The sequence below is a fragment of the Taudactylus pleione genome, unplaced genomic scaffold (assembly GCF_031769625.1).
Source record: "Taudactylus pleione unplaced genomic scaffold, aTauple2 ptg000333l, whole genome shotgun sequence".
Lineage (NCBI taxonomy): Eukaryota > Metazoa > Chordata > Amphibia > Anura > Myobatrachidae > Taudactylus > Taudactylus pleione.
Window position 1 is genome coordinate 682,759 of NW_028284734.1, and position 21,809 is coordinate 704,567.

General features: G+C 46.6%; 1 pseudogene; it reads right to left on the bottom strand.

Annotated features, from left to right (window-relative positions):
* Window positions 1–15,538: 15,538 nt before the first annotated feature.
* LOC148508949 (proteinase-activated receptor 1 pseudogene) lies at window positions 15,539–19,786 on the bottom strand (annotated as a pseudogene).
* Window positions 19,787–21,809: the final 2,023 nt, after the last annotated feature.

Genomic DNA, 21,809 nt, shown 5'->3' on the forward strand with positions numbered 1-21,809 from the left:
ATGTTTGGTTTACTGATAATCGCGAAATATTGAAATAGCGTACAGCTCTGAATCAGGCCCATAGTACACTGGGCCTGATTCAGAGCCGCTCGTAAGCGGCCGCTCGTTCGCTCCGAGCGATGTTCACACATCTGCGCTTGCGTATGGGTTGTAATGCGCATGCACCAACCAGTCAGTGCGGTCGGAAATCGTGTGCTCGCAAAATAGCGAGTGCCTGCTAATTTGAGTGACAGAATGAGGCGTTTGTGGGTGATAACAGGGGAAGGTGCTTGAAAACGGGGAGTGGAGATCCGAACGCAGGCGTGCCAAATGGTCAAAACGGGCATTTTAAGGGTGTGCATAATTAACAAAGCAGCGTCATCGACCACGTCACTTGGTTGTCTTTTAGCCTGAACTGCTCGCATGATTGCGGTAGGAAAATGCTACCACAAGAATAGCGAGCAGTTCATACGCCTTTCGATGTACTCGATTAATCAAATAAATTGCGGAGATGACGTATGATGCGAGCGGCCAAGGGGCGTCTTTACAAAATAGCGAGCGCATGTTTCGGACGCTCGCTCAGACATAGAGGCGTCAACAGACCGCAAAGAGCGAGCGCTCTATTTAAATAGCCAGCCCCTTTTTCTGAACGAACGTCCGCAAATAGCGTCCGGCTCTGAATCAGGCCCACTGTCCTTGTAGTACCCCAGGTACAATTGACCAGTTCCTTTGTTATAAGTATAACTTGTGACTAAGATGTGGGTTCTTATTTTTACATAAAAATGGCTGAAGGTGTGATCACAGCTGGATGCACAGTGCTGGTTTCCTCAACCTCTTCATTTAAACAAACCTTGACAGAGAGGCAAGACAAATTAATTCTCCCCACAGACACAATGGATGACCAGATATTTGCTAAATAAATTACAATTTTATTATGGGAGAAGGATTGAAGTCAATGGTGGGAACCGTTCATTGACTGAGAGAGGCGGAGACCTACCTCTCTCAACCAGTGAACACTCAGCTAAAGCATTTATATGGGAAATGCATCGGCTCAGCCCCTCATTCGTAAGGTACCTTTCCGCGGGTTCGGGAAATGTCATATTTTTATTTTCCGAAGACGAGGATGCCTACAGGGACAGAAGAAGAGCAGAACAGGGGGTACAGATGACCCCAGTTACCTTGTGGCTGGACACGCCACAAATGTGCACACGCATCATGCCATGTGATTTCCCACACCTGCATACACTATAGTGCGCTACAACACACACTGCAATCGCACTATGCATTCCTATGAAGCCGCAAAAGCAGTGCATGTATCCACTCGCGGGCGTGTGTCGCGCTATGCGTGGTGCAATTTACAGCTTCAGCGGAAAGGATATAGCTGGGCATATCTCTAAGTGAGTATGGATTTTTTTTTTCTTACAGGTTATGTGGATGCATTCGTCCCAACAGGGTTAGAATACCAACACCTGTACCCTAAAACTAACCATCCCCCCTTAGTGCCTAACCCTCCTCCCAGTACCTAAACCTAACCCCTAACCCTCCCCCTAACCCCACTACTTACCTTTGGGATGCCGGCGCTGGTATTCTAACCGCTGGAATCCCCGCAGTGGGTATTATGACCGCATCCCAGACCGCTGGTAGGATTAGAAGAAAAGGCTGGGGGACAATAATCTTCAGTAAAACACAGATTCTAAAAACCATATTATTGATACAAATGGTACCAAATTAGCAAATATATTATATTAATATAAAATTGTTAGATCAGTGAAACTCACATTGTCTCCTGCCCCAAAACTTCTGTTACTATGTATTATCTAGTTGAACCTCTATTTCATGATGATGACGTTGGCTTTATTCCTAGGCAATCTGGCGGCTTACAGACTATGCGATCTCCTGCATTAATAGTGAATACCGGCACTGCCTGTGCAGGAAGGATCAATTTCTTCAGAGGTTCCCTATTGCAGAGAAACCACAAAAAGGTAAGGTGTATTTTTATTTGAGTGGCCCGGCGTAGGATCTCATTGCAAGATGAGACATCCTTGTCTTGTGAGACAGAGCTCCCTTTGCAGTGGGGGGAGGTTGGAAAGCCCCCTCTCACCCACTGAATAGATACTGGGCACATGCGCAGGGTGTCTATTCACTGGAGAGAGGTACTGTGGACATGCCCAGCAGCTCCTGGAGTGCTGGGCATGCCCCAAGTGTGACAAAAACAAGGGGAGTGGCTCGCAGCCACGGTATTTCACATGACACGCCCCTTCTCATAATGACACACTCCTTTTTTGGGGTGTGCCTTTCCCGTGAAAAAAAGTCTATGTGTTGCTTTTTCAGTTAGCCAATGTGGGCCACTTTCTGAAGTTTTTCCAGGGCCACTTTAATTTCCCAATCCGCCCCTGCCTATGGTAGAGAAAGGAGCTGAATTATTGAGTGACTATTCTAAATATTGCTAAAGGAAGGATTATTTTGGTATCATACAGTTAGTTATGTATCCAAAAAATAGTTACTTATTTAATTTCTCTATCACCTAGAACAGTGGTCGCCAACCCGTCGCTCGCGAGCGACGGGTAGCTCGCGGCTGCAATGCAAGTAGCTCGCGGAGGCAGCGCAGCTGTAGTGTGCCTTACACCAAATGGAGCTGCGCGACTGGAGCTCGCCTTACGGTGAGTCCGGTAGTGCGACGGAAGCTCACCTTACGGCAAGGCGCGCAAGCCGCGCATAGGACGTCATACGCGGCTGGCGGCAGTGCACGACAGTCACTGCCAGCAGGCACTCTGCTGACCGCGTCTATAGCAGCACCGACAGAGCAGCGCTGACAGAGTTAGGACAGCGCTGCTAGTGTTCTTTAGAGTAACGCTGACCGGACACTTGTTTGGTGGGAGTGTGGGACCAGGTCATCCACTGTCCCACCTGCAGCCATATTACATCCAGCAACACCCTGCTCCCAGTTCTCAACAGGTACAGATTGGGCACTTTGAAAAGGGGGTGTGGGACCAGGCTATCCACTGTCACATCTGCATAATCTATCCAGCAGCACCTTGGTCCCCACTGACAGCTTTCAACAGGCATCAGACGTACTGTACAGATCGGGCACTTTGAAAGGGGGTTGTGGGACTTGTTCATTCACTGTGTTCTGCCTGCCACATTATTTTTGAAAGCTTAAATCTGGCTAATAGCCAAATTTGTCATAGAAAAATAACAATGCATTTATTAATACAGGGGTCTATTTATTAAGCTTTGGATGGAGATAAAGTTCCAGCCAACCAGCTCCCAACTGCCAGGGCGCAAACTGTGTTTTGGCTGGCACTTTATCTCCATTCAAAGCTAAGTAAATAGACCCCTTTATCACTGTATTAATAAATGCATTGTTATTTTTCTATGACAAGTTTGGTTATTAGCCAGATTTTAGCTTTCAAAATTAAAATGTGGCTCTTCAAGACGTCTCATATTTCTCAAGTAACTCCCACCCCAATTAAGGTTGGAGACCACTGACCTAGAATATGTGTTCTAATGTTAAATGAATATATTACATTGTTACTTTCCTAACTGTGCTTAAAGCCAAACAGGGCTTACTACTGAGGAAGTGATCTAGTAAAATAAAAAACAACTTTTATTGAACAACCTGTGTGAATTTTGGCTCTGGGCTTGGGCTTCCTTCATCTCTCTGCCAGGGAAGAAAAAGGGAGCATACATGTTGTGATTGATCCTACCTCTCAGAACACTGGACACAGAAGTGATACATTTATTTTACATATTACACAAAGTAAAAACTGTAAAAATAACCAGGGCTCTTTTTCTGGAAAAATGGGTGTAGGAACTGCGGGTGGAGCTATAGAAAAACAATGATATATATGTATTATCTACATTATATATACAGTACACACACACATATATATATATATATATATATATATATATATTGTTTAGAAAAGAAGGCACTCATAAGGGACTTTAAAATTAAACTTATCTTATGGAAAATACATTTTGGTCCAGGACATTACATCATAGTTAATGAGAAGCTCAGGAACTTCTTGTTCCTGCTGAAATACAGCAGGAACACACTCGTGGTCAACTGAGGTTTGTTTTTAGACATTGTGTCAACCATTTAACCCTGTCAACCCGTCTACAGAATGATGGTCAACCTAATGACCATGCCGACCATTTAACTGTCAACATTCAGAATAAGTCGACCTTGTGCGGTCGGCCATCTGAATGTCAACCTTTCTTCTGGCTACCTTTTTTTTACCACGCCCGTAACCAGTGCTTTTTCTCAGCGGGAACAAGCAGGGACTCAGGGCCTGATTCTGCAAGGATCGTAATTGCATAGCTGCACGCAGGCTATAGATATACAGTATGATTATGCACGCAGGCTATAGATATTTGATGTATGCACGCAGGCTATAGATATACAGTATGATGTATGCACGCAGGCTATAGATATATGATGTATGCACGCAGGCTATAGATATACAGTATGATGTATGCACGCAGGCTATAGATATATGATGTATGCACGCAGGCAGCTTTGCAATTGTGATCCTTGCAGATATGGTAATGCAGCAGGAGGCATCACACCTCCTGTGCTTTACTTATCTGAGCTGTGTTGTCCAACACAGCATCGGTTAATCTGCGTAACATCGGCCTGCTGCGGTGACCCATGGGGTTCGGCAGCCGGCTACCGCAGTTTAGAGGAAGAGGCCAGGAAATCTCTGTCAGCCGACAGAGATCCTGGCTTCTTCCCTCCCCCGCAATGGCGGCCCCCTCTCCGCCCACAAACAGCAGCAGACTGTCAATCACTACCAGTCTGCTGCCAGTCTGCGAGCATGTTAGCAGCATCCATTCTGCATACTCACAGAATGGGGCCTGCGCCTTCACAGCTTCCCGAACATCGGAAATCCGCATTCAGCGTGCACTGCTGAATCTGGCCCTCAGTTCCTGAGCTTCTCATTAACTATGACATAATGTCCTGGGCCAATATGTATTTTCCATAAGATACGTTTGTCCCATTTGATTGCCTTTAGTACTATATATATATATATATATATATACATTAGGGGTGAGCGGGTTCGGATTTCTGAAATCCGAACCCCCCCGAGCCCCCCCGATCCGAGTCCGATCCGAGTCAGGCTCGACTTTTCCCGCCTGACTCGGATCTGAAATCGAGGCAAAACGTCATCATCCCACCTTCCGAGTCTCGCGGGTTTTGGATCCTATATAAGGTACCCGCGTCGGCGCCATTTTCTCACTCGGCTGTGGACAGTGAAGAGGGAGGGTGGGAGTTAGGGCTGTGTAGTGTAGTGTAGTGTAGTGTAGTGCTGCTGTTGTCCACTACTTCAAAGTCCATAGGGGCTGGCTGTGTTGTGCTGTGCTGCTGTTGTTAATAGGGGCTGTGTCCACTACTTCAAAGTCCATAGGGGCTGGCTGGACTGTGTTGTGCAGTCAGTTCTCCATAGGGGCTGTGTCCACTCCAAAGTCCTGTGCAGTGTCCCAGTCCTAAAGGAGTGCTGTAGTGTTGTCCAGGGGGTGCTCTGTCCATCAGGGGTGCTCCCCTCAAGTGCTAAAAAAATAATATATTTTCTGTGTTTGTGAATTGTGTGCGCAGTAGCCGCACGTGCATCAACAAAGTAGTGCCAAGCGTGCGCCTGTGTCATAAGTAAAGGGCCGGCTGGCTTGACCGTTAAAGGGTGCTGTAACCCCCGAAAGTACACTCCAGTCCAAACCAAAAAAAAATTATTTTCTGTGTTTGTGAATTGTGTGCGCAGTAGCCGCACGTGCATCAACAAAGTAGTGCCAAGCGTGCGCCTGTGTCATAAGTAAAGGGCCGGCTGGCTTGACCGTTAAAGGGTGCTGTAACCCCCGAAAGTACACTCCAGTCCAAACCAAAAAAAAATTATTTTCTGTGTTTGTGAATTGTGTGCGCAGTAGCCGCACGTGCATCAACAAAGTAGTGCCAAGCGTGCGCCTGTGTCATAAGTAAAGGGCCGGCTGGCTTGACCGTTAAAGGGTGCTGTAACCCCCAAAGTACACTCCAGTCCAAACCAAAAAAAAAATTATTTTCTGTGTTTGTGAATTGTGTGCGCAGTAGCCGCACGTGCATCAACAAAGTAGTGCCAAGCGTGCGCCTGTGTCATAAGTAAAGGGCCGGCTGGCTTGACCGTTAAAGGGTGCTGTAACCCCCGAAAGTACACTCCAGTCCAAACCAAAAAAAAATAATTTTCTGTGTTTGTGAATTGTGTGCGCAGTAGCCGCACGTGCATCAACAAAGTAGTGCCAAGCGTGCGCCTGTGTCATAAGTAAAGGGCCGGCTGGCTTGACCGTTAAAGGGTGCTGTAACCCCCGAAAGTACACTCCAGTCCAAACCAAAAAAAAATTATTTTCTGTGTTTGTGAATTGTGTGCGCAGTAGCCGCACGTGCATCAACAAAGTAGTGCCAAGCGTGCGCCTGTGTCATAAGTAAAGGGCCGGCTGGCTTGACCGTTAAAGGGTGCTGTAACCCCCGAAAGTACACTCCAGTCCAAACCAAAAAAAAATTATTTTCTGTGTTTGTGAATTGTGTGCGCAGTAGCCGCACGTGCATCAACAAAGTAGTGCCAAGCGTGCGCCTGTGTCATAAGTAAAGGGCCGGCTGGCTTGACCGTTAAGGGTGCTGTAACCCCCGAAAGTACACTCCAGTCCAAACCAAAAAAAAATTATTTTCTGTGTTTGTGAATTGTGTGCGCAGTAGCCGCACGTGCATCAACAAAGTAGTGCCAAGCGTGCGCCTGTGTCATAAGTAAAGGGCCGGCTGGCTTGACCGTTAAGGGTGCTGTAACCCCCGAAAGTACACTCCAGTCCAAACCAAAAAAAAAATTATTTTCTGTGTTTGTGAATTGTGTGCGCAGTAGCCGCACGTGCATCAACAAAGTAGTGCCAAGCGTGCGCCTGTGTCATAAGTAAAGGGCCGGCTGGCTTGACCGTTAAAGGGTGCTGTAACCCCCGAAAGTACACTCCAGTCCAAACCAAAAAAAAATTATTTTCTGTGTTTGTGAATTGTGTGCGCAGTAGCCGCACGTGCATCAACAAAGTAGTGCCAAGCGTGCGCCTGTGTCATAAGTAAAGGGCTGGCTGGCTTGACCGTTAAAGGGTGCTGTAACCCCCGAAAGTACACTCCAGTCCAAACCAAAAAAAAATTATTTTCTGTGTTTGTGAATTGTGTGCGCAGTAGCCGCACGTGCATCAACAAAGTAGTGCCAAGCGTGCGCCTGTGTCATAAGTAAAGGGCCGGCTGGCTTGACCGTTAAAGGGTGCTGTAACCCACAAAGTACACTCCAGTCCAAACCAAAAAAAAAATTATTTTCTGTGTTTAGCCGCACGTATATATCAAATCGATATAACATAAATGGAGGACCAAACTTTCTCCGATAAAAATAAAATAGAGAAAGATCAAGAACCACTTCCTCCTAGTGCTGAAGCTGCTGCCACTAGTCATGACATAGACGATAACATGCCATCAACGTCGTCTGCCAAGGCCGATGCCCAATGTCATAGTAGAGGGCACATACAATCCCAAATGGCAAAGTTCAGGAAAATGACCTTGAAAAAGACATTTAAATCAGCTGAAGAGAAACGTAAACTTGCCAATATGCCATTTACGACACGGAGTGGCAAGGAACGGCTAAGGTCGATCCCTAGTATGTTCATGACTAGTGGTTCAGCTTCACATGACGATGGAAGCCCTCCTCCCACTAAAAAAATCAAAAGAGTTAAGCTGGCAAAAGCACAGCGAAGAACTGTGCTTTCTAAGAAGATATCACAAATCCCCAAGGAGAGTCCAAGTGTGGTGGTGGTTGCGATGCCTGACCTTCCCAGCACTGGACGGGAAGAGGTGGCTCTTTCCACCATTTGCACGCCCCCTGCAAGTGCTGAAAGGAGCACCCACAGTCCACTTGCTGATATGCAAATTGAAGATGTCACTGTTGAAGTACAACAGGATGAGGATACTGGTGTAGCTGGCGCTGAGGAGGAAGTTGGCGAGGAGGATTCTGATGGTGATGTGGTTTGTTTAAATCAGGCTCCGGGGGAGACAGTTGTTGTCCGTGGGATGAAAAAGCCCATCACGGTCATGCCTGGGCAGAAGACCAAACATTCCACCTCTTTGGTCTGGCAATATTTCTATCCAAATCCGGACAACAACTGTCTTGCCATATGTACCATATGTAAAGGTGAAATAAGTAGGGGTAGGGACGTCAACCACCTAGGAACATCCTCCCTTATACGGCACCTGCAGCGCGTTCATAAAAAGTTACTGTCAAGTTCAGAAACTTTGGCTAAGACCGTAAGCAGTCCAGGGACACCTAAATCCCGTTGTCCTGTTGTATCCAAGCGCCTGCAAACCACACCGTCAACTCCCTCCTCGTCAATTTCCTCCTTAGTCAGGATCGGAAGTAGTCCTGCAGGCCATGTCACTGGCATGACTGACTCTCCTATCCGGGATTCCTCTGGAGGATCCTGCATTGCTACGCCTACTGCTGCCGCTGCTGCTGTTGCTGCTGCTGGGAGTCGTTCATCATCCCAGAGAGGAAGTAGGAACACCACTACTTTTACTAAACAATTGACCCTCCAACAGTCCTTAGTGAGGAGGATGAAGTACGACAGCAGTCATCCTGAAGCAAAATGTATAACTGAGGCCTTGACTGCTATGTTGGTGTTAGACGTGCGTCCGGTATCCGCCATTAGTGCAGTGGGATTTAGACAATTGATGGAGGTAGTGTGTCCCCGGTTCCAAATCCCGTCTAGATTCCACTTCACTAGGCAGGCGATACCGAGACTGTACAGAAACGTCAGAAAAAGTGTCCTCAGTGTCCTGAAAAATGCCGTTGTACACAATGTCCACTTAACCACGGACATGTGGACAAGTGGAACAGGGCAGACTAAGGACTATATGACTGTGACAGCCCACTGGGTAGATGTATCACCTTACGCAGCAACAGCAGCAGCGTCACCAGTAGCAGCATCTCAGAAATGCCAGCTCGTTACAAGGCAGGCTACGCTGTGTATCACCGGTTTCAGTAAGAGGCACACCGCCGACAACCTCTTAGAGAAACTGAGGGAAATCATCGCCCAGTGGCTTACCCCACTTAGACTCTCCTGGGGATTTGTGATATCTGACAACGCCACCAATATTGTGCGGGCATTACATCTGGGAAAATTCCAGCACGTCCCATGTTTTGCTCACACAATAAACTTGGTGGTGCAGAATTTTCTGAAAAGCGACAGGGGCGTGCAGGAGACGCTTTGGGTGGCCCGAAAAATTTCTGGCCACTTTCGCCATTCAGCGACTGCGTGCCGAAGACTGGAGCGCCAGCAAACACTCTTGAACCTGCCCCGCCATCACCTGAAGCAAGAGGTTGTGACGCGGTGGAACTCAACCCTCTGTATGCTTCAGAGGATGGAGGAGCAGCAAAAGGCCATACAAGCCTATACATCCACCTATGACATAGGCAAAGGAGGGGGTATGCACCTGACTCAAGCGCAGTGGAGAATGATTTCCGTGTTGTGCAAGGTTCTCCAGCCCTTCGAACATGCCACACGTGAAGTCAGTTCAGACACTGCCAGCTTGAGTCAGGTCATTCCCCTCATCAGGCTTTTGCAGAAGCAGCTGGAGAAAGTGAAGGAGGAGCTAAGACGGAGCGATTCCGCTTGGCATGTGGGACTTGTGGATGAAGCCCTTCATTCGCTTTGCCAGGATTCCAGGGTGGTCAATCTGTTGAAATCAGACCACTACGTTTTGGCCACCGTGCTCGATCCTAGGTTTAAAGCCTATGTGGTGTCTCTCTTTCCGGCCGACACAAGCCTGCAGAGGTGCAAAGACCTGCTGGTGAACACACTGTCAGCTGAAGCGGAACGTGACACGTCAACGGCTCCTTCTTCATTTTCTCCTGCAACTGGGGCTGCCAGGAAAAAACTTAGGTATCCTAAGCAACCCGCTGGCGGTGATGCAGGGCAGGCAGGACCAAGTTTGGACATCTGGTCCGGACTGAAGGACCTGGCAACAATTTCTGACATGTCTACTGTCACTGCATATGATACTGTCACCATTGACAGAATGGTGGAGGATTACATCGGTGACAGCATCCAAGTAGGCATGGCAGACAGTCCATACCTGTACTGGCAGGAAAAAGAGGCAATTTGGAGGCCCCTGTACAAACTGGCTCTATTTTACCTGAGTTGCCCCCCCTCCAGTGTGTACTCCGAAAGAGTGTTTAGTGCAGCCGGGAACCTTGTCAGCGAAAGGCGTAGGAGGTTGCTTCCACAGAATGTGGAGAAGATGATGTTCATCAAAATGAATTATCAGCTCTTCCAGGGAGACCAGCCTCCAGAAGGTACAGAGGGACCTGTGGTGGTGGATTCAAGTGGGGACGAGTTAATACTTTGTGAGGATGAGGATGTACACACTGAAGAGGGTGAGGAATCGGTGGATGAGGAGGATGAGGATGACATCTTGCCTCCATAGAGCCAGTTTGTGCAGGGACACATTAATTGCCAGCTTGTTTTGTGGGGGCCCAAACGAACCAATCATTTCAGCCACAGTTGTGTGGCAGACCCTGGCGCTGAAATGATTGGTTTGTTAAAGTGTGCATGTCCTGTTTATACAACATAAGGGTGGGTGGGAGGGCCCAAGGACAATTCCATCTTGCACCTCTTTTTTTTCTTTGCATTATGTACAGTTTGGGGCCTAGTTTTTCAAACTGCCATCCTGTCTGCCACTGCAGTTTCACGCCTAGATGGGTCACGTGTTTGTGCCGCCCACTCGTGTCGCTTAGCATAGTCATCCAGCTACCTCGGTGCAACGTTTTGGACATAAAAACACTATTGTGAGGTGTGAGGTGTTCAGAATAGACTGGAAATGAGTGGAAATTAAGGTTATTGAGGTTAATAATAGCATAGGAGCAGAAAAACCTACAAATTCTGTGATTTTAGCTGTTTTTATGCTTTTTTTAAAAAAAATACAGATCCAAAACACAAAACCCAGAACCCAAAACACGGAAGGGTGGTTTTGGCAAAACCAATCCAGATCCAAAACACGAAGAAAGATCCAGATCCAAAACCAAAACACAAAACACGAAAAGTGGCCGGTGCACACCCCTAATATACATATATATATATATAATTGTTTTTCTATAGCTCGACCCCCCCTAGCTTCACCTACAGTTCCTGAAGCTATTTTTCAAGAAAAATAGCCCTTCCCATAACAATACAGAGTTGTGTTGAATTTTATGTCAAAGAGGAGATTTTTGGGAAATCTTCAAAATAACTAGTAAATCCTGGCAATAATAATTAATAGAAATTCAATGTGAAAACGTCAATTAACACTTTTAAAAGAAAGAAAAGAAATAGAATGATGAATATGCCCCAAGCGTCATAAAAAACTTACAATACATACAAATTAAGTAAAGCCTCTGCTTTTGGCATAAACTCCCCTAATTTAAAATGATTAACATTAACTTAACTTGTCACTTCAATAACAAACCTGCTGGGCTAAATAATACAAAAGTCCTTAAGACATTTTAAACAGTCCCCACGTATAGGGTTACTGTGCTCCCCAATTATCCTTTCTTATTAACTACTTCCAAGCTCAGTTTATGTTCTACTGCCACAAAATGAGTTCAATAAAAAGGTTCTGTGCCTCGTGTTCTTAATATTCCAAGAAAAAAAACTATTTACAGTGCAACACTATTAAACAAAGAACAACAAGTATCTGTGCTTTATCTATATACTTTCTCTGACACACAAGTACTGACCTGGCAGAGCAGCATTCAGCAAATAGATGAGAACAAACAACAACACTTGTACATTTAAATATTAGAGACCACTGTGCTACATTCTGTATTTGTTTATTAGTAGCCAATGTTCTCTTTCTTTATTTTCATTTTATTTTCATGTAAATTATTATCTTGCAGTACTTTGAGAATATGCTTAAATAGTAATTTTCTACATGCATAGGGCCTGATTTAGAGGTCGACACAGCAGCATCTATTGGCGGTCGCCTGTCTGCGACTTTATGCAAATGCCACTAAAAACTCTTTCCCTTGTATACATCCGAATGAGTAAGAACTGAGATGTCCACGTTCAGCGTGTATACATGCAGTAACACCAATTGGTGCATCCTTAGACACCACCATCGGTCGCACCATAAAACGTGCACCAGCCCCATGACAGGTGCAGTTTCCCCATGTAGCTATGGCCCCCTATGTCTGCGGCTGTGTATGCAGCTGCTATCACCGACACGTCTGTGACTGTCCCATGACGTACCCATTACGCGGACCATGTTTGTGTGCATTTCTAGCCATCTGCCATCACTGCCCAGGAACACCCTTCACTGTTTCAAAACATTTCTGATACCGTACATCTCCATTGCATCAGCGCCTTTGTGCATACACTGGCCCCGATTTCCGATATTTTTGCAGATTTAATCATTGTTTGCTAGTGCGCAAGCCGTACTGTGCACGCAGAGCGATTGCAATGGGATTGCTCATATAGAGACATCACTTGCAAAGTGAGTGACAGGTAGTCAGTGTTTGGGGGGGTGGTAACGGGGATGGTGGTTAGAAGGACATAGGTGTATCTGACCACTTAAATGCTGTTTCATGGGCGTACATAAATTAGCCATTGCGATCTCCCGTGCAGTATGAGAGCTGCAGTGTTTGTGGCTGGTCAGACTTGACTTACATGCTGTGTGACTGCCCGATCTGTTCCCGATATTTACGCTATTGTCGGATAGATATGAGAAGGCAGCAGTGGGCGTCCCTATGCCCCGCTGTGCTTTTGAAGGCATTAGCATGTTTTAGCATCTGTGATCCGTGAGCGAATGCAGTTGCGATTGCATTAGTGTAAATGACTGAACCAGGCCCTCTCTGTACTAGGTTTTTCACACATACGCCATTGCAAAAAATTGCTAATATATGTGAGAGCGCTCGCTCTGAAGCAGGGCATCCCTTTTTTTTAAAAGACGGCCTCCTGGCCGCTTGCATAGCTGTGGGTGACCACCCACAGCTTATGTGAGCGGCCAGGTGATGGTCGCAATGGTCAAGACCATCGCGACCATCGGGCTTGCGACAAGACCCTTATGGTAGGGTCTCGTGGCCGCAAGCCCCAGTGGACTTCCTGCTCTAATAGAGCAGGAAGTCCACCTACTGACATCACAAGTGATGTCAGTAGAGCCGCCCACAAACGGCAGGCGTTCCTGCAGGAACACCTCCGTTTGCCCAGCCACTCCCCCTGCCCGCCTCCAAAACGAGGCAAGCTGTCAATCACCATTGACAGCTGCCCAGCTTTGGTGCGAAACCCATAGTGATGAAGCGCCCGTCGCTGGCCGGGTCTCGCGCATATGCAGTGGGGGACCATCAACCCGCTTGCGAGTGCTGTGCACTCATAAGCGGATCTGAATCAGGCCCTCTGAATGATCGGAATCACTAATATTCAGAGCAATTTGCTCATTTTGCATTGCATTTGGGACAGATGAGAGAATTTTTCTAAAGACTTGTGTGATCACACCCTTACACAAGGATAATTGTGATATTTATAGGGATATTGAGTGATGTTTGTTACATATGACTGTGAGAGCTATTTTTAGAAACAAATGGTGGATATTTGTTTGCATGTTTTATTATGTACAATAACTATTTTTTTATACGAGTTGAGGTACAGTATACTAAGGCGCTCACTTACCTTTCTTTTTCTGCATTATTAGGCATATTACCTATAGGGGAAATGGTTATACCCCTAGTGAGCTGCCTACTATATCACACCTGTTGACTGACAGGACGCATTGATTCAAACATTTATATTGTCTTTACCTTAGGTATGCCAAGTCCGCCATTAAAAAAAAAAAACTTGAAATCTACATATCCATGTCACAGCTTCCCAAGGACAGGACCATTTCTTGCAACCAATATTTTTAAAACAGTGGAAAAGTATGAATGTGTTTCCAGGTTTCAATTACTGACCTTAGTGGCGCATGCAGGGGGTGTTTCTGAGTACCCAGAAGCTCACCCAGAAGGACCTTTTTTTTCAGAGACAGGAACAGCCTTATCTCCGTCTCTGCACTGCCCACAGGCCACATGACAGAGCTCTGATTGGATACAGATGACCAAGGGAGCTGCTGTACGTTGCCCAGGTGCTCAGTTGCAGCAGCTCCACTCATATGCCACTTGTTATCCAACTCTGGCGGCCAGTCTCCTCCTCTCCTCAGTCCTTGGCTTGCAACGTGTGTAACTATGTTATGTGTATATATGCTATATGTGTGTTTGCAAGTACGCTGTGTGTGTATTCTATGTGCATAACGCCCCCTAAATATCCTGCATTTGCCTCTGGAACCAGATAACAAAAACTCACCCCTGCATGATTAACAAAATCCTGAAAACCTGACCTTTTGGTGGCACTTAAGGTCTGGAGTTGAGAGCCCCGGGTCTAAAGCTAGTAATCTTATGTGTCAGGTGGAGTCAAAAACTATTCCTACACAGGGCTCCTTGCTGTTTTGTCCACCACTGATTTATCTGTCAACTAAGAAAATCCCACCTCCAACAGTACAACATGGTTAGTGATTCACTTTTCATTATAGCTTTTAGTCAAGTTGGCAACAGCATCTAATGCATACTTGCCTACTTTTGAAAAAGCATTTCAGGGAGATTGTGAAAACAACACCTATGAGCACGGCAGTAAAGTGGGCGTGTACTACTACATCTTAGAGGCATGTCATAATATTGATTTACATCCAAATGTAAATGAGCCCCAGAGTCAGGGAGATTGCCACTATTTCAGGGAGTCTCCCTGACATCATCATCTGCCATGATTCGATACTCGGCCATCTGAGTAACTCTATAGTCATGCAGAATGGGCGCCTGAACTGAGCCGTTGGAACCACTTTATCTGGGCACGGGATCACAGACGCAGGCTATGACGTGACCCAAAAACGGCCAGGATACGACTGCGTTTTTTTCCAGCACTCCCCGTTACCACTCCCAAACGGTCCCTGACCAGGGGTGATGAGAGGGGGGGGGGAGTGGACACAAATAACCCAGGCCCAGGCTTGCTGGAGGGGCCGGGTGGGGGCCCAGGTCCAGCACCACTCCCCCGCCTCTTACATCACAGCAGCCCAGCACACGCTGCTGTGTGCTGGGCTGCACTGGGAGACTGCTCGCAGCTGCTGAGAAGCAGCCACAGCAGTCTGCTATGCCTGTGGGGGGAGCGATCAAGTTGATCGCACCCCCACTAGTTATGCGCCGGGCTGAGGGGGCTCACTGCACCCCCCTCGCCAGCACGCAGTGCGCTGCAAAACGTTTTTTTAACCTATGGGGACGTGGCTACGTATCCCACGATTAGACCACGCCCCCTTTTTTGACGGGCCTGTCCCTGACAATCACATTGTGAATAAATCCTCACTGCAAGAGGCTCCGCTAAGGTACATTTGTGCATGCACAGTGCTATCGTGCCACATGCGCAGTTGAGAGACAATCGCTTAACTGTGTAAATATCGGCATCGCGTCCACATCTTAATCAGGCCCATTGTTAGTTCTACTTGTTCCTAAATACTAGTGCTTTTTGTAGATAATTCTTTTTGTTTTGCTTGCAGTTTTTCAGTTTTCTTACAGCACAGCAAACTGTAGGCATACATCCGACACTTTGATGATGCATAGCAATACATTAAAGGATCAAGACAGAAACTGATACTGCTAACACAGCCACACAGGATGTAGGCAAAGTTGAATGACACATCATAGCCAATAGTGAAGTGCAGGTAATGCATGACAAAGATGACATTTGTTGGGCCAAAGCAAATAATGTACACAGAAAGCATAATGATGGCCAAGACCACGGCTCTTCTCTTTTTGTTGGAATGTCCAATATTTCTGGAGCTCAAGGCTCGTATAATGCCAATGTAACAGACGATTGTAATGACTAAAGGTAAGAAGAAGATTGAAGAAAAGGTAATCAAATAATATAGATTGAAGTTCTGTAGGTCCAGCTCATCATGGCAGGTAGTGATGCCTAGTGAGGGAATGTATTGAGCTTGCTCACTCATGAGAAGTGGCACAGTGCTGGCTATTGATATTATCCAGATGAAGAGACAGACCAGCCAGGCTCTGCTCATTGTGCGCCAGGAAAGAGACTGCATTGGATAAACCACAGCCAGGAACCTGTCCACAGTCATACTGGTCATAAGCAGGATGGAGCAGTACATATTGCAGTAAAAGGCAGCGGTGACATATCGGCACATTCCATCCCCAATGAGCCAGTTGTTCCCGGAGAATCGATAAGTGAAGTCAAAAGGCAGCAGAATAACAAAGAGCACATCGGCAGCTGCCAGGTTCAGCATGTACACCACTGCCGGCTTCTTGACGTGTATCTTGAACAGGAATATGATGATCGCCAAAACATTTAAAGGTAGAGCCACAATGAATACCAAGGTGTAGACCGATGGTACAAACTTAGTCAACCACTGACTAGAGAGGTAAACTTTGGGATCATCTGTAATGTTTGTGTTAATGAATATTTGTTCTACAAAAGACAAGAATATAGAATTGTTAGACATTTAATTAAAGGTATGATGGGTATACCATGATACTTAATATGTACAGTTGAAACAGATTGTCTCATTCAAAATCTTTTATTGATCATCACCATACACAGTCATATTTCCATTGCATTTCTAAAATGTTCTTACTGTATAACCACTTCTCCTCTCTCCCATTTCCAATATCTAAGCCCTGCCTGTACTATGTTGTATTTTCCTGTAATCTTCATCACCCTTTGTTCTTAGTTTATAATTTCAGCAATCTAACAATCTTCCCTTCCAGCACACCTGTACCCCCCCCCCCATCAAATTGTAGCCTGTCCCTACTGTAGAGACAAAAAATAAATTGACCAAGTACTCTGAGAACCCCAAATCCTTCCTAAACCAACTTATTAACCTCCTTATGCTCACACTCTCCAATGTGTGCGTATGGCACAGATAATATTTTAGAAAATATTGCTTTAGATGTTCTAAATACATTTAACAAACTGATTCCATTACATAGTTTTTGGAGCCATTGGGTCTAGTGATGCCTGATTAAGGAAAGCAAGCTCATGGGGCCCCCTTTCTCATGGGACAAGCTCATGGGCCCCCTTTCTCATGGAGCAAGCTCATGGAGCCCCCTTTCTCATGGGACAAGCTCATGGGGCCCCCTTTCTCATGGGACAAGCTCATGTGGCCCCTCACTCATTCTCCCGTAGAAGGCCTCTTTTTCAGGGGGGAATTCAGTGTGCTGTGTCCCAGTCCCACATTTAGTTCCCCTGTTCTCCTCTTCCCCCATTGGTATTTGGATCCATTGAATCAAAGTCAGGCAATAAGCCCATCCACTGCCTTGACTTTCCCCTTCCTCTTCTACCCTAGATTCTATTTTCCCCTACATGTTATACATCTCCCATGTGTAACTCTGCCCTCCCATATCCATGTGTAACTTTGTCCCATCTCCTCATGTGTGACTCTGCCACCGGAGAGGTGTGTGACTTTGTTCCCTAACCCCAAGTGTAATTCTGTCCCCTCTCCTCGTGTGTGACTATGCCCCCTCTTTTCATGTGTGACGCTGTCAAATCTTCTTATGATGTGACGCTGTCACCTCTTCTCATGTGTGACTCTGCGACCTCTCATCATGTGTTACTCTGTCTCCTCACCCCATGTGTGACTCTGCCACTTCTCCTCATGTGGGACTCTGGGCCTGATTCAGAGCCGGACGCTCTGACAAGAGCGCTCGCTCTGAATCAGGGCCCACCTACCTAAAATTGGAGCGGCCTCCTGGCTGCTCGCATAGCTGTGGGTGACCATCCACAGCTTATGCGAGCGGCCAAAAAGATGGTCGCGATGGTCGAGACCATCGCGACCATCGGGCTTGCGACGAGACCCTGCGGTAGGGTCTCACTGCCGCAAGCCCAGGAGTGCTTTTGGCTCTATCAGAGCCAAAAGCACTCCCACTGACATCACTAGTGATGTCAGTGGGGCCGGCCCCAGACAGTAGGCGTTCCCATGGGAATGCCTCCGGCTGGGCAGCAACGCCCCCGGCACACCCACCAAAGGGGGCATGCTGTCACTCACCATCGACAGCACGCCCCCTTTGGTGCGAGACCCATAGCGACGGCTTGGCCATCGCTATGCGGGTCTCGCGCATGCGCACGACAGGGCTCCCTCCATCGTGTGCATGCGCACTAGGGCACCATCGACCCGCTTGCGAGTGCTCAGCGCTCGCGAGCGGGTCTGAATCAGGCCCTCTGTCCCCTCTCCCCAGGTGTGACTCTGCCACTTCTCCTCATCTGTGACTCTGGGCCTGATTCAGAGGCGCTCGCAAAAAGTGAGCGCTCGCTCTGAATCAGGGTGGGCGCAGGTTTTTTAGTTACGGCCTCTTGGCCGCTCGCATAGCTGTGGGTTACCACCCACAGCTATTGCGAGCGGCCATGATGATGGTCGCGATGGTCAAGACCCTTGTGGTAGGTTTTCATGGCCGCAAGCCCCAGAGAGCTTCTGGCTCATCACACTGGTGATGTCAGTGGGGCCGCCAAAAAAAACAGCAGACATTCGCATGGGAACGCCTCCGTAAGTGAAGCCACCCCCGTCACGCTTACAAAATGGGGCGATCTGTCGATCAACATTGACAGCCAGCCGTTTTGTAGTGTGTCCCAGAGCGAGCGCTTTTTGCGCTCGCTCTGGGGCTCGCGCGTGCACACATCGACCCACTTGCGAGCGCAATGCGCTTGCGAGCGGGTCTAAATCAGGCCCTCTGTCCCCTCTCCTCATGTGTGACTCTGCCCCCTGTCTCCAAGAGTGAAGCGGACACCTCTCCTCATGTGTGACTGTCCCCTCTCCTCATGTGTGCCTCTGACCCTTCTCCCCAGGTGTGACTCTCTCCCCTCTCCTCATGTGCGACTCTCTCCCTTCTCCTCATGTGTGACTGTCCCCTCTCCTCATGTGTGACTGTCCCCTCTCCTCATGTGTGACTCTGTCCCATCTCCTCATGTGTGACTCTGACCCTTCTCCCCAAGTGTGACTCTGACCTTTCTCCCCAAGCATGACTCTCTCTCCTCTCCTTATGTGTGACTCTCTCCCTTCCCCCCATGTGTGACTCTGCATCGCTCCTCATGTGTGACTGTCCCCTCTCCTTATGTGTGACTCTGACCCTTCTCCCCATGTGTGACTCTGTCCTCTCTCCTCATGTGTGACTCCGCCCCCCTCCTCATGTGTGACTGTCCCCTCTTCTCATGTGTGACTGTCCCCTCTCCTCATGTGTGACTCTGACCCTTCTCCCCATGTGTGACTATGTCCTCTCTCCTCATGTGTGACTCTGCCCCCTCTCCTCATGTGTAACTGCCACTACTCCTCATGTCTGACTCTGTCCCATCTCCTCATGTGTGACTCTGACCCTTCTCCCCATGTGTGACTCTGTCCCCTCTCCTCATGTGTGACTCTGTCCCCTCTCCTCATGTGTGACTCTGCCTCCCCTCCTCATGTGTGACTCTGACCCTTCTCCCCAAGTGTGACTCTGTCCCCTCTCCTCATGTGTGACTCTGCCTCCCCTCCTCATGTGTGACTGTCTCCTCTCCTCATGTGTGACTGTCCCCAATCTTCATGTGTGACTCTGCCCCCTCTCCTTGTGTGTGACTCTGCCCCCTCTCCTCATGTGTGACTCTGCCCCCTCTCCTCGTGTGTGACTCTGCCCCCTCTCCTCATGTGTGACTCTGCACCCTCTCCACAGGTGTAACTGCCATTACCTCCACATGTGTGACTCCGCCCCAACGCCATTTTGTTGGTGGATCTTTGTCTCCTTTTGTATATCTGTTGCTGTCTGTCTCATCTCTGCATGTATATCTCATTTTGTTCCCTTATTCCATCTATCCTCCCATACATCTGTTCCCTCTAAAATTATCTAATCTGTCCCTACCACCCATTTCCTCTTGCACCACATCCTCTTCATGCTTTTATATCTGCCTCCCCTGGATGTGATAGGCAGGACCATTGCTGGTGGCTGCTGTTCAGCAATTTGCAGACAAAAATTGATGTTCTGTAGTTACTGAAGATATCTGCTCTGATCGCTTCATAGTACATCTGAAGGATCCTTAGTGTTTGCGGGCAACCCCTCAAAATTGCATTTTTTTTAGGGAATATACCACAAATATTTGATGATAAATAGGCTCCTTGGTCTGGAGAATTTTCAGCATAATGATCTAGTACCCCAATATGTCTTAGATAATAAATTCCATAGTAAAGTTCCATGTCTTGCAATATCTTCATTAGCTTGTTGCAATTGTCCCCCACATCATGGTCACAGCACCTCAGGGATATATACGCAGTAACATTATCAGTACTTTATATTTACGTGTACCGTATACAGGGGATGCGGTTGACTGTGGGGATCCAGGACTCAGAATGCCGGCGCCAGAATCCCGACACATGTCAGCATACCGGTGCCGGCATTCCAAATGCTGAAATCCCAAAGGTAAGTACTGAAGTTAGGGGGAGGGTTAGGGTTAGGTACTAAAAGGGGAGGTTTAGGGTGCGGGGAGGGGGAGGTTAGGTTTAGGCACTAGGGGGGAGGTTAGGTTCAGGCACCAGTGAGGGAGGGTTAGGATAGGGAAAGGGGGAGGGTTAGAATACTGACCGACAAGGGTTGGTATTCTAACTCTGTTGGAATGCCGGGATCCCGAGTCCCTGCATCCCGTACCCAACTTGTATACAGATTGATTGTACCTATCGCATTGTTACCAATTTATAACCTCCACATACAGTACACCATTTACCCGCATGCAATAATCACGTACACCGCAGGAACAGACAACCAGCAAGCAAGATAAGAAATATATAGGCCTTCAATCCATCATTCAATTTAAATATTTAGTTGTTATTAATTTAATTTGGTCTCATAATTTTTCATGTGTCATAAACAGCACAAAGAAATGAACATTTACACGTTTTTATAAAATGCTTATTGCTCTACTTATGTTTTAGATGTGCAGGCTTTTGTAATGGAAGTGCAGAAAATGGCTGTTGAAAGCCATGTTGTGTGCAGGGATTTTATGCATGTATCAGGCATTAGATAATGGTTAGACATTAGGAGGTGGTCAGACATTGCATAAGGTGTTTTTGACAGAGAGAAGCAAAAATCATGGTTACCAGACATACTTAATCCTGAGTAAACATTGTGTTACCTTCAGTTAATCTGAAAATACACACCATAAATAGTTGTTGTTGAGATTTCCAAAATTCATAATTGAGGCAACAGTGCCCCCTACTATCTATTAATATTTATGTATATTTCCAAACATGACCTTTATACTTCAGCAATACACAAGAAGAAGAAAAAGTAGTCCCATACGAGTGCACAGCTGTCTCGCAATATTCGTAGTTAAAATTTAACTTTTATTAATCTAATAATATACACTCAAGTGGTATTGAAACACTGCAAAATAAAAGACAGAATTATTAAAGTGTGAAACATATAGTATGAAAGTAATTAAAATACACAATAATGCCCGTTCATATATGCCTATTATTCATAAATGTCTCAATGGATAAATTAATGTTATGGATAATATATATATATAGAGCAATCTCTTTATTATTTCACTCCTTAACAGTACCTAAAATTCCAAAATTAGTAGTAGTGTTAGGATCTCTTAAAATTTATAATATTAATTCAATCTCTATTTGTGATAGCAAGTGAATAGCTACATATGTATCTCTGTATCTGTTATACTTAATCAATGTCTATAATGTTCACACAGATACATAAGTTTCTACCTATAGCTGTCTTATTCCAAAAAGGACA